At 45.1% G+C, this 12,053-nt stretch overlaps 1 protein-coding gene across 1 annotated transcript in view; it reads right to left on the bottom strand.

Annotated features, from left to right (window-relative positions):
• SULT1B1 (sulfotransferase family 1B member 1) overlaps positions 1–12,053 on the bottom strand; it is a 50,274-nt gene extending 38,221 nt beyond the window's left edge. The window contains exon 1 of the mRNA XM_081971037.1: positions 11,934–12,053. The gene's annotated coding sequence lies outside the window, so the exon portion shown is untranslated. The remainder of the gene's footprint in view (positions 1–11,933) is intronic.

The following is a 12,053-nucleotide window of genomic DNA, read 5'->3' as shown; positions in this document are numbered from 1 at the left end:
GGCTAACACCAGTGGTGAAATTCAAAAACTTTTACCACCTATTCTGTGGGCATGGCTTGGTGGGCGTGGCAAGAGAAGGATACTGCAAAATCCACATTCCCTCCCAACTCTGGGGCCAGCCAGAGGTGGTATTTTCAGGTTCTCTGAACTACTCAAAATTTCTGCTACCGGTTCTATAGAACCTGTCAGAACCTGCTGAATTTCACCCCTGGCTAATACTATAATGTCCTGAGGCCCATGCCTTAATCCCATCATCCTGGAGCTGAAGGGGGGTCTTTGTTATGTAGAATAGACTGGCTCAGGCCTTAATAGTCTATTCACAAAGGTGGGGGCAGCTGGGTTTCTGCCTCTCTTGAGTTTTTACTTCTCTTTTTAGGGGAAATATTCTGCCTTTTTAATATTTTCCAAAATATTTCATTTCTCTAGGAGTGGGGTGGGTTCTAACTTTCTACAATACTAAACCACTTGCATAAATACCATTTATCATTTTAAATTCTGTATAGGAACTGAAATAAATAAAAATAATCAATTAGTTAGGATTACTTATTCCCCTTGAAATAAAAAAAAATAGTTTTCAGAGTATGTCATTCATAGAATGTAGGCAACACAGTAATTGGCTCTTAATAAGGAAACTTGATTTGTCAATAAGTTTAACCAAACTTTCTATCCAGTCATTATTTTCAATCAGTCAGTCATCATTTACTTTGATTCTTTTATCCAAAATATAAAATGATGAGAAAGTCTCAGATTGTAGCATTGTCCAAGAGCAAATAATTTAATTGCTGCTTCATCTAGGACATTTACGACAACTTAAAACCTATCAAAAAGCAACAGAAAAGAATTTTCTAGTAATCTCAGAGCATTATTTAATACCTGTTGAAGGGAGAGGTTATGTGACCCATGCAAAGGGCAGCACAGATTCACAGGATCAAATCCATTCAGATTCAGAGATGGGACCATACATGCCTTTCAGAAGTACCTAAGGGTGCTGAGGCACTGAACTTGGGCAAATATTTTTTTTTATTTTGATGCCGCCTCTGCATTTCTGCAAACATGTTCAAAACTATATTCAGTCCTGAAGTATGGCTTTTAAAAACCTAACAGAAGAACATTTTGGTCTTAATATTTAATATTTAGCTGTTTCATAATACAGTAAGTTCTATAGTTTGAAACCTTCATTAATTTGTGTCTTAATTTATTTGATGTACCTGCTTGATGTACCTCCCTAGAACTAGGGAGAATGAAGAAAGATGGCATAAACAAACCATCAGTGGGACAGAAAAATTGGCCTACCGACCCCCAGCCAGTGCCTCTTCCCAAATGTGCTTGTAGATGGGTGAGGAAAACCAGTCTGTACAGATAGTTCTTAGCTTATGACCATAATTGAGCATGGAATTATGGTTATATGTCATGGCAGGTCACCACGTAATAGCGACCAATGTGCAACTTGTTTTGCAGAAGTGATTAAGTGAATGCCACAGCTCACAATTGTGAACACAAACAAACAAATCTGTTTTCTCCAATGGATGTTTTTGGCTGAAAACCCGAAGAAATCACCAGAAACAAGCAAAACACCCTGAACATCGTGGTCATGTGAATGCAAGCTGGTTGTCAAGCACCCAAAAATGCAGCATGTGGATGTGTTGTTGTTGTCAGAACTTTGAAAATGGGTTGTAAATATTTATTTGATAAATGTATTTTCCGCCTATTTCACTGCATGAAATAGGTTACTACTCCACATGGCTTACAATAATAAAAAGGAAGAAAAAGAAAGGAGCACAAACAGAATTAAAATAATAGAGCAATAAACAAAGCAATGACAAAGGAACAGAGAAGACACCAGGAGTCCTCCAACCAATGCTCCCTAGAAGGAAATTTCTATGGACTTCATAGTAGAGCTACCAGAAGCTCAGGCAACACGGTAATCTGGCTGATTGCTGATTTGTTCTCTAAACTAGTGCATTTTGTGCTTTGCCAAAAGATTTCTTCTGCCCTTACTTTGCCTCAGCTGTTAATCCACCATGTCTGTAGGCTACACACTACTCTGCAACAAATAATTTCTGACCGCAGAGTGAAATTCAAATCAAAATTCTGGCAGCAGTTCCTAAACATTTTTGGAATGTTCCAGGGCTCAGTTCCAATCACTATCCTGAAACAATGGAGGTATGAACATGAGAATAGGGTTCTAGAACAATATCTGAGATGTTACATAATTTACCAACAAGCCAATTGGACACACCTCCTCCCCAGTGACGTGCGGTGAGGTTTATGGCTGGTGAGGCTGGTGACGTCATCAGCGCGAGCCGCAGTCCCCTTCATGTTGACTCAGGAAGGCAGGGAATGGGACCACGTGTGCAGGAGGCTTAAGCTGCCTCAGCCTCCTGCACACGTGGTCCCATTCCCCTCCTTCCTGACTCCTGAGTCAACATGAAGGGGACCACAGAGCGCGCTCCACGGGACCACGGCTCACGCTCCGCGGTCCCCTTCATGTTCACTCAGGAAGGTGGGGAATGGGACCACATGCGCAGGAGGGAGGCTGAGGCTAGAGGAGCCTCCTGCACACATTCCCGGACCACGTGTGCAGAAGGCTCCTCAGCGCCTTTTCCCTTTTTTTTATTTTCATGATGAGAGTGGTGAGGCTCTGCCTCCCCCGCCTCCCCTGACCGCACGTCCCTGCTCCTCCCATACTAACTCTGTACATAGCAGCACTGAGTTTACCCCTTTCAAAGCTGCTATAGGACAGGACTTTGTGCCCATGCGTGAACTGTCCCTGGCCACCTTCCCTGTTTCATCTTTAAAAGACTGGGTTGCCCAACTACAGAACTTCTGGCTAGTTGTAAGAACATCATTGGAGGAGGCGAAAGAAACTTATTAAAAACACGAAGACAAAAAACAAACCAAAGACTTTAAAAGGTGCATTCACCTGATTTTCCATTATAGTCTGCTGAAATCTGAAATTCAGTCCCTTCTATTCCCAATGCTGCCGCCACTTCTCAAGCGTCTCATGATTGAGGGGGGACAACATTTCAAAATTAAGAACATTTTAGACCCTTGCAAGCACTGAGGAAAGCTCCAGTATCTAGTGGCGTGGAAAGATTTTCTTCCTTCAGAAGCTGAATGGGTGGACCACATTAAAACCACAAAACGTCTAAAAAACATTTATAACCAGTATCTTGATCAACCAAAATAGAGCCTATTCTGACTGTATAGGTACCTTGTTTCTCTCTCTTTGTTTTGGCTTTCCATTTGTTTTGCAGGACTAATGTCCTTGACTCAGGAGGGGAGGAAAGCATATCAGATCCACCAGCTTCAGCTTGGCACCTTGCCAGCATTCAGGAAATGAATGTCATATGTTATGTACTGACGGACGTTGTTAAATTTACATGTTTTACATGCTCACCAGGGATTGGTTGCCCAAACCCTGGGAAGTTTAAACTACTGTAATTGGCCAGCTGGTCTGCCAGAGCTCCTTAAAAGGCGAGCTCCAGCAGCCCAGGCGGCAGAGCGCAGTCACTTACTCTTGCAATAAAAAGTGCTGAAACTCACTCGCACCTCGCGCCTGCTGCTTCTCGCCAATCTAACACTGGCAATGAAGGACAAAGGGCCCTGAGAACTCTCGTTGGACAAGCAGCCATTTCGCACAAGGACCAAGACCCTGCACCACAGCATGAGATGGTATCACAAGCATCCCCTGCACCAGTCATCTTCGACCTGCAGACGGAGGACTGACACACATACATGGGGCAATTCCAGATGTTCCTGGAAGCCAACGACTACCAGAACCAGCCGAATAATAGGAAGCAGGCATTATTCCTAACTTACTGTGGAACAAAAATCTATAAGATGGCACAGATGTTGATTGCCCCAGCAGACGTAGAGACCATTGCAGGGTCAACCCTACAGCGTGCCCTGGAACACCACTACATGCCATCCGCCGCCCCCATGGTGAGCCGGAATGAGTTTTACCACCGGTGCCAATGGGAAGGAGAGACGGTGAATGATTTCGTGGCCAGCCTCTGAGAAATTGTGACCCGTTGCGAATTCATCAACCCAGAAGAAATGATGAAGGACCGGATCATTCTAGGAATGAGAGACCTTTCCTTGCAAAAGAAACTGCTAATCAGAAGGGGAGTCTCATTCAAGGATGTGGTCGAGGAAACCCGGGCAGCTGAGTCATCAAATAACCTGGCAGCACACATAAGGAAAACCAGTGGGGTACACCAAACATTCAGGGAACCCGACTGGGCATCCGAAGTTCCGGAGTACAACGATGAAGGGGACGATACCGACGCTATCTACTACATTTACCCAGAGAGGAGACAAAGCACAAGGGACATAGAGGGCAGGCAGCCACGTTGCCCAGACTGCATGGGATTCCATTCAAGAGCGGCGTGCCATTTCCAGGAAGTCACATGCCGCAGATACCAGTGGAAAGGCCAAATTGCCAAGGTGTACAGAGCATCCCATCCCGTCCCATCCCATCTAAGACCCATGGCTCCGCAGAGGAGACAAAATCCATGACCCGGACAACAACGGAATAGGCGGAGAGAGGAACAGTACCAAGCCCAGAGGGAGATCCATCACACCACTGTGGACCACTCAGATACCTACGAAGGAGAAAAGTTCCATGCCACTATGACCATTGAAGGGGGACCATGCAAGATGGAGCTGGACACAGGATCATATTTTACGATTGTGTCTTAGCAGACCATTAAGAAATTGAACCTGACAGCGAGCAAGAAGCTCCTCAAACCACCAAATGTCCAGCTCAATGACTACCAGGGAAACCAGATCCAAGTCCTAGGGAGAATGGAGGTCGAGGTTGTGTTCCACGAATTCCAGGGCCGTCTACCCCTCATGGTCATCGCCAGCCACTGACCGTCCCTACTGGGTGTGGAATGGTTCAAGCCCCTGGGGCTAGACATCACTGGCCTGCATCGAATTTCAACCCACGACCTGGATTGGCTACTGGCAGAGTTCACGGACATCTTCCATGGGGGCCTAGGTAAATATACGGGGAAACCCATTTCATTTAGCCTAGATTCCCATGTAACTCCCATCAGGCTCAAATCCCGAAGGGTCCCCTTTGCTCTATGGCCCAAGGTGGATGAGCAATTGGACAAACTAATTGCCCAAGGAATCCTTGTGCCGACTGACCATGCGGTATGGGAAACCCCAATAGTCATTCTCCTGAAGCCAGATGGTTCCGTCCACCTCTGTGCAGATTACAAGTGTATGCTGAATAAGGCCTTACAACAAAGTGCGTACCCGGTGCCACTTGTGCAATATCTGTGGCATTCCCTAGGAAGCGGGAAAATATTCACCAAACTGAACCTGGCCCAGGCATACCAACAATTGCTTGTGGATGAAGCCACCGCAGAAGTACAGACGATTGTGACCCACAGGGGGGTTTCAAATGCACCAGACTGCAGTTTGGAGTCAGCATAGCCCGAGGACTGTTTCAGTATTTAATGGAGTGGCTACTGCAAGAAATCCCAGGGTGGTACCATACTTTGACGATGTATTCATCTCAGGGGATTCCATAGAGCAGCTGATGGAACTTGTGCATGAGACTTTGGGGAGGTTCAAGGAGAAGGGACTTAAAGTGAACCCAAAGAAATGTAAAATCAGTGTGAGGCAGATAAGAGTTCCTGGGGTACCTCATAGACGGGTCTGGCATCCACCCCACTGACAGCAAAGTAAAAGCAATTAGAAATGCCCCCACCCCAAGGAACAAGACAGAGCTCCAAGTCTTCTTAGGACTATTGAACTTTTATAGTATTTTTTTTACAACAGAATGCCACCATTGCTGAGCCACTGCACAAGCTCCTGGGAAAGACAGCGCCGTGGACCTGGGGACAGAAGGAAGACTGGGCCTCCACAGTGGTAAAAGAGCTCCTATCTTCCAAAAGCGTGCTCATCCAGTTCAACCATACTTCGCCGTTTCGGATCACCTGTGACACCTCCCCCTTTGGAGTTGGAGTGGTCCTCAGCCATCACCTACTGGATGGATCAGAGGCTCCCATAGCCTATTACTCCAAGACCTTGTCCCCGGCTGAACGCAACTACACCCAGATCGACAAGGAACCCTTGGCTGCAGTCGCAGGGATTAAGAGATTCCATGTCTGTCTGTGTATGGCAGACATTTGAACTGGTCATGGACCATAAGCCACTGCTGGGGCTCCTCGCTGGGAACCAACAAACCCCACCATACATGTCCCCAAGGATGACCAGATGGGCCATTTTCCTCATGGCGTATGACTATGAGCTGATCCACCGCCCAGGGAAGGACATCAGCCATGCCGATACACTCAGCCGTTGCCCATTATCGGAGCTGGTGGAAGACCCCACCCCATGGTACTGCTAATCAATGTCAACCCAGCCAGCCCGGTCACTGCCAGGGACATTGCCGAGTTCCAGAGCTACCAGAGTAAGCAAGCAGAACTATCAACTATCAAGGATTGCTAGCTGTGGAGGGAGAGAGTCATCGTACCCCAGAGGCTGCAGAAGCGAGCCATTGAAGCCCTCCATGAGGGTCACCTGAGGATAGTACGGATGAAGGCACTAGCCCGGAGCTACATCTGGTGGCCCAATATGGATAAGGACATCACGAAGTGGGTAGACACTTGCAGACCCTGCCAGGAGACACAACCAGCCCCACCCCGGGCAACTGTGCGAGAGTGGGAAGCAGCCAAGGGACTGTGGTCATGCGTCCACATCACCTTTGCAGGACCAGTGGAAGGGCAGATGTTCCTGATCGTGGTGGATGCTTACTCCAAAGGGCTGGAAGTCATTATAATGCAATCAACCACAGCAGAAGCCACCATCAGAGCTCTCAGGAAACTTTTCACAACCCACGGCCTACCCGACACCCTGGTCTCTGACAAGAGCCCACAACTGACTGCCAAGATGGAGGCATTCCTCACAGAGCAAGGGATCCAGCATGTTCTCTTTGCTCCATTCAATCCAGCGAGCAATGGACAGGCTGAGCGAATGGTGAGGCTCACAAAAGAAACCCTCACCCAAATGGGACCAGGAAGCTGGCAGGAAAAGGTCAACCAATTTCTTTTCACCAAACACATTACCCCCCATGCGACCACCAACAAAAGCCCAGCAGAACTGTTGATGGGGAGAAGACTGAGGTCCAGATTCAACCGGTACCACCCGGACTACCTTCCAGAGAACCTCCTGGATTCCACTCGACCAACCCGGGAGTTCAACATAAATGACCAGGTACTTGCCCACAACTACTCCGCGTACCCGACTTGGCTGGCAGGCCGAATTGTGGCCATCATGGGCCAAAGTCATACCGAGTAGAGCTAGAGGATGGATGAATCTGGAGGAGGCACATTGACCAGCTCCGACACCGCCTTGGGGAAGTTAAACTGCGGAACCAGGGCAATTGGACCACACCCGCCAGCTCAGAACAACTCCCGGAGAACCCCAGGTCTCCACCCCGCAGAGCATGCTCAACTGCCAGCTGGGAAACAGATGGGCAGGTACCGGCCCCACGAAGCCAAGAGATCGAGGGACGACCATCCAACCTGAGCCGCGAACACATAGCTGTGTCCAAAGCCATCCCGTGAAGAAATGGCATCTCAGGAGTCAAAGGAACCAGGACAGAGCTCGACTCAAGGGCCGAGGAGCTCCAGAAGTTTCCTTCCCAGGCAGCCGGAGGAACACCAGGCTCGACCGCACCGGCTGAGCTCCCAGGGACAAGTGATCTGCGCAGGTCAAAGAGGGGACCGGCGCGCCCTGCCTATCTGAAAGACTACTACACCTATATAGGCTGGGGATTGGACATTGTTCATTCTAGGAGGGGAGGGGTATTACCTACGGACATACATTGTTAAATTTACATGTTTTCACATGCTCACCGGGGATTGGTTGCCCAAACCCCGGGAAGTTTAAACTACTGACATTTGGCGGCTGGTCTGCTAGAGCTCCTTAAAAGGCGAGCTCCAGCAGCCCAGCCGGCTGTGCGCAGTCACTCTTGCAATAAAAAGTGGTTAAACTCACTCGCGCCTCTCATCTGTTGCTTCTCGCCGGTCTAACATCATCAATCAGGAAAGGGGTAGGAAAACAAATGCTGTAAAGCTGTGTACCTTTATAATAGGATATTAGGAGGGGAGGAAGTGATAATTGAAGAACAGAGTAGTTTGGGATCCATGTTGGTGCACTGCATTTTCAAGGCTGTTTGCCCTGAGAATAGAATTTCACCAGCCCAAATACCTTAGCGTATCCCATAACATCTCAGCAGTACTGGATTGGCTACACACAGGTGGATCATGGGGAGAGGGCTAGGGGAAACCAGGGATTTAGTTCTGTATTAGTCACAGGAATTTTAGATTACGCTTGACTTAATTGCAATCAACATCTCTTAACAAAAGTGCCTTTTGGTTTCAATCAATGGAGAATTACTTTCCTAGGAGATTAGATAGGGGCAAGTCTGACAGAAATGCTGCAAGTCTGCCTTTAGCAGTGCCTTCCTTTAGATCCGAAAATTAATTTTTCAAATTGGAAAAATTCCCAAACTCACGATATTCTGGAAACACAGGAGCATAGTGCTAAACAAGAGCAGCAGCAATCTTGACTATAGAAGGAATCTTAAAATTTCTTGGAATAAAGATTTCATTAGTACTGTTTGTTTGTTTTATCTCCTGCCTTTATTACTTCATAACAGGGGTGTCCAAACTTGGGAACTTTAAGACTTGTGGACTTCAACTCACAGAATTCCCCAGCCAGCATGGTTGGCTGGGGAATTCTGGGAGTTGAAGTCCACAAGTCTTAAAGTTCTTAAAGTTCCCAAGTTTGGACACCCCTGCTTTATAAGTAATAAAGTGGTGAACACACCTAATACTTCTTCATCCTATTTTCCCCACAACAACCTTGTGGAGTCAATTGGTCTGAGAAACAGTGACTGGCCCAAACTCATTCAGCTTATTATTATTGTATTATTATGTATATTGATAGCCCTGTCATACATAAAATTACATACCTATTATTCTGAATTCAAACTTAAAGCTACATCTAAAAGCAGCTATAGCAGCATAGGCCAATAAAAAGCAGTTGTGAGCAAAACAGACCTGTTCTTAAGAGAGGAAAAAGAGGGCAACGAATGTTAGAAAAAGTAGGCAGCTGGCTTATGACAGGATGCTTGTAATAGTCTTGATATGAAACTGAGAGGTGTTAATCAAAGTTGATGTTTTTATTTCTTTATTTAGACACATTAAAAAACCCAAGATCTAATCCAATTAAGTTTCATGACACTTCTTCATTTCATTTGGTAAGTGCTAAAGAAATTTCAGCTGTATTAAAGACTTGTGATTTCCCTTTTACAACGCTAACATTTTGCAAATAAAGATTCTGTTCTGCTTGCTACCAAAACAATGTATCGGTTCTTTCACTATGTTCACTTAACTTTTGTGATTTTTATTGAACATTGTGGCTGAAGATTTCTGTGAAAATCAAAAGCTAACCTTATCTGTGACCTGTACCTATCCAGAAGAAATAAGATACACGTTGTTTGAATTATGTTTTAGAGATGTAAAAAACATTTATGCTGGCTTTGCTTTTTCCAGCTGTGATCTGTGCGCTAATATTCCAAGGTAAGTTTTTCCATTACTGGAAAAGATAAGAGGAAAAAAGAAAGGTTAATAGTAATGAGAACTTAAGTTAAAAAGAACCATGTTGCACAAGTCTGGTCTCTAGTGTTCAGCAAAAGAATTGCATAGGAGCACACTTTGAAGCAAATTACTTTCTGATATTTCAGAATAGCAGAATAACATTGAAAGGGTCCTTGGAGGTTTTCTAGTCCAACCCCTGTTCAAGCAGATCTTATACTATTCCAGACAACTAGTTGTCTAGTCTCTACTCAAAAACCTCCAATGATGGACCACCCATAACTTCTGAAGGCAAGCCATTCCACTGATTTTTTCTCAATGTTGGAAATTTTTCCTTAGTTTCTAGGTTGCTCGTGGTGTACCCTGGATAACGCAATAGCATGAACTAAATGAACTAGCAACTGTTGGCAGCCAGATTACTCTGTAGACTTTCCTGGGTTTCAAGATACATGGCAACAAAAATGAAAATAAACAAAATAATGGACCTTTTTAGACCCAAATGACAAGAGAGATTGGGGATATCATTTGAATTTGCCAAATCAGGGTTCAGCAGATCCAAGAACCAATATGTTTCCAAACATTTCTGAATAGTAACATAAACATGGCTATTCTTCAAGAAATGCACATAGAAAATGAAGAACAGCAACTCAGAAGAGTTTCAGAAGCTTTCCAAGTACAGTAGTAACATATGAAATGGTAGAACTAGCAATCAGTACTTCCATAATGTTCTAATATGATTCACAATGCTTGAATACTTCTGAATTTCACAAAGCTCTATGATGTTTAACAAACAAACTTTACATACAGAATTGTGGGAAACCCCCTCCCCCCCCCTGCCGGAAGAATGAAATACTTTGAGGAATATTTTAAAAGGCAGAAGATTATATTTCCCTAAATAAGAAAGAGAGAAACATGTTTTAGAGACAGGAATCAGCCCCAGTTTCCCTGCCCCCAAGCATAAACTGAGGAGGCAGCTTTTAGAAATGCAGGTTATAACAATAGCAATAGCACTTATATATCGCTTCACAGGGCTTTACAGCACTCTGAGCAGTTTACAATGTCAGCATATTGTCCCCCAACAATCTTAATACTCATTTTACCGACCACAAAAGGATGGAAGGCTGAGCCAGTCAGGATCGAACTGCAGGTTGTGGGCAGAGTTTGTTTGCAATACTGCATTCTAACCATTATGTCACCAGGCTCTTTCCTACAACTTCCAAACTCCTAGGAAAGATTCAATATCTATGAAGACCAACATCAGCTAAAGAATTGCCAAATGTGATTTCATATTGTTATGTATAATAATCACAATTCTTTACCCACCCACCACCACTAGTTTCAAAGTTGCAATATATCATGAAGGGAGAGCTGCAGGCCTCCCAAGCTCCATTTCCACTTGCAGAGGGTTGCAGCAAGCCGTCGCACCTGAAAACAGAACATAGGAGCCCATTTTCGCTGGCAGAGCGCCCTGACATGAGTGGTGTTGAGCTGGCCATGCCCATCCTGGCCACACCCACCCTGGCCATGCTCACCTCCAAGGTCAAACACAACCCTGATGCAGCCCTCAATGAAATTGAGTTTGACACCCTGGTTTAGATCTAAAGTGGTACAAGTAGCATGTTAAAATATTATATACAAAGCATTTTAAAAGGGCAAGGCATGTTTTGGAGTGCTTCAAAGACAGCCCTCAACTGGCTATACTTCTATGTATCTTCATAGTCATAGGGTAGATAGAGATCATACCCAAGCACTAGGTATGGTGGGGACAGACTTTGAAGCAACCATGTGTCAGGCCGTCAAGGTCGATGAGTTTAGGAAGCCAGTGACAAGCAAGTCAGTGCTACTTTTACTGTAAAACACAGTATAGCAATAACATCAAGCAAATCTGTATGCACTTTCCCCTTCCCTCCCTCCCTCCCTTTTTCTTTGTGTGAAACCAAGTCATGCAGACACACGTTCATGAGTTCATGTGAAATAACAACTACAGAGAGGAATTGCATGTTTATGTGCAGATCTCAAATCAAAATGGGATCAACATAGTATTGCAGACTAATATTTGAGGAAAACTGTTCACCACAAAGTTTTACATCTTTGCTTAACCAAAGTCAAGGTTACTTGCCTTTTAGCTGTATTACTTGATCGTATTTTTATCATGCCCAGATTTCAGATGGTGAAGATTGTGTCACCAAGTTACCTCGTGCCCTCCTGGTATGCAAAGAACTCAGCCTGTATTGGTTTACATTGACATTTAGCAACACAAAAGACCACCCGGTGTAAGCCCTCACCAGGCAGAAAGCATCCAAGGATTACCTCCATTGATTGCTAAGGGAAATTGCTTCAGGCGAGTCTTCCAATGGAAACCCTTGTTTCTTCCTCTAGAGATGTTGGTATCACAACAAATACAGGCCTATGCTTCCTTTGCCTAGAGGC

Source organism: Natrix helvetica, assembly GCF_964273705.1.
Source record: "Natrix helvetica genome assembly, chromosome: Z".
NCBI lineage: Eukaryota > Metazoa > Chordata > Lepidosauria > Squamata > Natricidae > Natrix > Natrix helvetica.
This window is presented reverse-complemented; position numbering and strand designations above follow the sequence as displayed.